Source organism: Lepisosteus oculatus, chromosome 14 (genome assembly GCF_040954835.1).
Source record: "Lepisosteus oculatus isolate fLepOcu1 chromosome 14, fLepOcu1.hap2, whole genome shotgun sequence".
Taxonomy (NCBI): domain Eukaryota; kingdom Metazoa; phylum Chordata; class Actinopteri; order Semionotiformes; family Lepisosteidae; genus Lepisosteus; species Lepisosteus oculatus.
Genome location: NC_090709.1, coordinates 50901804 through 50906147, shown reverse-complemented (window position 1 = coordinate 50906147; position 4344 = coordinate 50901804). Strand labels below are relative to the sequence as shown.

Genomic DNA, 4344 nt, shown 5'->3' with positions numbered 1-4344 from the left:
TGCCGAAACCTGGGATCAAACCAGGGACCTTTAGATCTTCAGTCTAACGCTCTCCCAGCTGAGCGATTTCGGCGGTGCGCAAATCCCACAGCCACCTGCTCCAGCCTTCCTGTGTTGCGGCATGAGCGCACCAAGAGGAGCGGGAGAGTGTTGCAGGAACGTCACTCAGAAGGAAAGGAACATGTGACCGGTCGCTCAAGACCTCTGTGAAGTACAGGAGCGTACAAAAAGAGGCTGTTCCCGTCCGGTTTCGAACCGGGGATTTTTCGCGTGTGAGGCAAACGTGATAACCGCTGCACTACGGAAACGGTGAGAAAAGGGACCCACCGGCAGTGAGTATTGAACCTTATTGGATTACTGCTCCCAACCAGTTGATATCAATTTAATTCCTAAGGGTTATGTTCTTGTTTTGAGTATCTCATGTAGACGTTGTAAACAAGTTCAATTACGAAACGGTCTAAATGAATGATATACTTATGTCCTCTTGATATGTGTAACTCTTTGTAACTGAATGAATTTATATCTTTTGTATTCTGATAACCCTTACGATAAGATCTGTTAGGTTTGCATGCATATTCTATATATTAACAAATGTATCCTCGTGTATTAGTACCTGTGTGTGCGTTGTTTGAGTTATGTCGCATGGTTGGATTCTAAGACCATTAAAATAATCAATTTTGTGATTTACTGCCACAAAAATAATTGTCCCAGTAAATGCCCAAACCCCTACAGAACTGGTGCCTCGTGAGAGAACACTACAACAGTGTGTGATATCCTGTCCCAGCCTGAGGAGCAGACAGCGAGCCTGTCTCTTAATAATACTAATAATACAGTGTGTGATTCCCTGCCCCAGCCAGAGGAACAGACAGTGAGCCTGTCTCTCAATAATAATACAGTGTATGATCTCCTGTCCCAGCCTGGGAAACAGTGAGTCAGCCTCTCAATAATTATAATACAGTGTGATCTACTGTCCCAGCCAGAGGAACACACAGTGAGCCTGTATCTAAATAATAATAATACAGTGCGTGATCTCCTGTACTAGCCTGAGGAACAGACAGCGAGCCTGTCTCTCAATAATGATAACCTAGTGTGGAATGTCCTGTCCCAGTCTGAAGGACAAACAGTGAGCATGTCCCTCAGTAATAATAGAACAGTGTGTGATCTCCAGTCCCAGCAGGAGGAACAGACAGTGAGTCTGTATCTCAATACTAATAATACAGTGTGTGATCTCCTGTCCAAGCCTGGGGAACACTGAGGCTGTCTCTCAATACTAATAATACAGTGTGTGATATCCTGCCCCAGCCTGAGGAACAGACAGTGAGCCTGTCTCTCAATAATAATAATACAGTGTGTGATTTCCTGTCCCAGCCTGGGGAACAGTGAACCAGATACTCAATAATAATAATACAGTGTGTGATCTCCTGTCTCAGCCTGGGGAACACTGAGCCTGTCTCTCAATACTAATTATACAGTGTGTCATTTCCTGCCCCAGTCAGAGGAACAGACAGTGAGCCCGTCTCTCAATAATAATAATACAGTGTGTGATCTCCTTTCCCAACCTGAGGAACAGACAGGAGTGAGCCAGTCTCTCAATAATAATAATAGAGTGTGTGATTTCCTGTCCCAGCCTGAGGAACAGACTGTGAGCCTGTCTCTCAATAATAATAGTGTGTGATTTCCTGTCTCAGCCTGAGGAACAGACAGTGAGCCTGCCTCTCAATAACAAGCCAATGTGTGATCTCCTGCCCCAGTCAGAGGAACAGACAGTGAGCCCGTCTCTCAATATTAATAATACAGTGTGTGATCTCCTTTCCCAACCTGAGGAACAGACAGTGAGCCCGTCTCTCAATATTAATAATACAGTGTGTGATCTCCTGTCCCAGCCTGAGGAACAGACAGTGAGCCTGCCTCTCAATAACAAGCCAATGTGTGATCTCCTGTCCCAGCCTGAGGAACAGAGAGTGAGCCTGTCTCTCAATAATAATACAGTGTGTGATCCTCTGTCCCAGCCTGAGGAACAGACAGTGTTATCTCCTGTCCCAGCCTGGGGAACAGACAGTGAGCCTGTCTCTCAATAATAAGAATACAGTGTGTGATCTCCTGTCCCAGACTGAGGAACAGACAGTGAGACTGTCTCTCAATAATTATAATAATACTGTGTGAGCTCCTGACCCAGCCTGGAGAACATACAGTGAGCCAGTCTCTCTATAATAATAATTCAGTGTGGGATCTCCTGTCCAACTCTGAGGAACAGACAGTGAGCCTGTCTCTAAATAATAATAATACAGTGTGTGATCCTCTGTCCCAGCCTGAGGAACAGACAGTGAGCTTGTCTCTCAATAATAATAATACAGTGTGTGATCTCCTGTCCCAGCCTGAGGAACAGTGAGCCTGTCAATCAATAATAATACAGTATGTGATGTCCTGTCTCAGCTTGAGGAACAGAGAGTAAGCCTGTCTCTCAATAATAATAATACAGTGTGGGATCTCCTGTCCCAGCCTGGGGAACAGTGAGCCAGACTCTCAATAATCTTAATAATAATAATACAGTGTGATCTACTGTCCCAGTCTGAGGTACAGTGAGCCTGTCTCTCAATAATAATATAGTGTGTGACCACCTTCTGTGGTCTGTTTCAAATCCGCCCGCGATGAGACACCGAGGAGAAATGAAGAGCCCCAGTCGCGCTAGAAAATCACCCGGGAAAGAGACTTTCAATGTAGGAAAAAAAAGTCGTTAGTAACAGACATAATGTTTGTTTTGTTTTTTTAATCGCTGCAATGTGTGACTAAGCTCATATGACTAAGAGTTGCCCCCTTTGTCTAGATCTGGTAACCTGCTCGTCGCTGGTGGGCCAGATCGTGTCCCCCGTCACTACACTGGGGCATTAAGACCCACACAGACCGCAGGATGAGTGCCCCCTGCTGGCCCCACTGAGAGGTCGTATCCCACCTCCTCCGCTCTCTGCGAAAAGCAGTATCTTCAGGCCCTGACATCCCACCCCTGCCACTCTCTGCGTAAATAAGTATCGTCAGGCCCTGACATCCCACCCCTGCCACTCCCTGCGTAAAGAAGTGTCGTATGGCCCTGACATCACACCCCCACCACTCTCTGCTGAAAGCACTGTCGTATAGCCCGGGCACCCAACCCTCCACTCTCTGCATTAAGCACTGTCATATAGCCCTGACACCCACCCCTCCACTCTTTGAATAAAGCAGTGTTGTCAGGCCCTGACATCCCACCCCCGCCACTGTCTACGTAAAGTAGTATCGTCAGGGCCTGACATCCCACTCCTGCCTCTCTCTGCATAAAGCAGTGTCTTATGGCCCTGAAACCCTCCCCTCCACTCTCTACATAAAGCAGTGTTGTCAAGCCCTGACATCCCTCCCCTGCCACTCTCTGTGTAAAGCACTGTCGTATGGCCCTGACATCACACCCCCACCACTCTCTGCGTAAAGCACTGCCGTATAACCCTGACTGCCACCCCTCCACACTCTGCGTTAAGCTGTGTTGTCAGGCCCTGATATCCCACCCCCACCATTCTCTGTGTAAAGCACTGCTGTATGGCCCTGACATCACACCCCCACCACTCTCTGCGGAAAGCACTGTCATAAAGCCCTGACACCCACCCCTCCATTTTTTGCATAAAGCAGTGTCGTCAAGCCTTGCCACTCTCTGCGTAAAGAAGTGTCGTATGGCCCTGACATCCCACCCCCACCACTAACTGTGTAAAGTAGTATCGTCAGGCCCTGACATTCCACCCCTGCCACTCCCTGCTTAAAGAAGTGTCGTATGGCCCTGACATCCCACCCCTCCACTCTCTGCATAAAGCAGTGTCGTCAAGCCCTGACATCCCACCCCCACCACTCTCTGTGTAAAGCAGTGTCATATGGCCCTGACATCCTAGCCCCGCCACTCTCTGTGTAAAGCAGTGTCATATGGCCCTGACATCCCACCCCCACCACTCTCTGTGTAAAGCAGACATGTTACAGACATTTACAACAAAGACATATTATAAAATATTGACAGCATTATTGGGAGACAGACTCACTGTTCCTCAGGCTGTGACAGGAGATCACATACTGGGCTGCCAGATCAACTGAGTTCCCTCCTCCCTCTCCCAGTAGGATTGGGACCCGTTGTGATTCTGGCAGGTGTGGGAACTCTGGGATTAGATTTCTGAATTTCGGGAAGAATGTTTCTCTAATCCCAGAGTATCTGTCAAAGTGCAGTAGGAAGTGCACCTCTGTCTCTATTTCTCCCCGCTGGCAGTGGGAGCACAGCCTGTCCTCTCTGGGCAGCCAGGTCTGCCTGTGTCGCCCAGTTTCTATGGCCAGGTTGTGGTC

At 48.1% G+C, this 4344-nt stretch overlaps 1 non-coding gene across 1 annotated transcript; it reads right to left on the bottom strand.

The window, feature by feature from the left end:
* trnaf-gaa (transfer RNA phenylalanine (anticodon GAA)) lies at positions 1 to 73 on the bottom strand. Its single transcript has one exon. It is a non-coding gene; the product is annotated as a tRNA-Phe (tRNA).
* Positions 74 to 4344: the final 4271 nt, after the last annotated feature.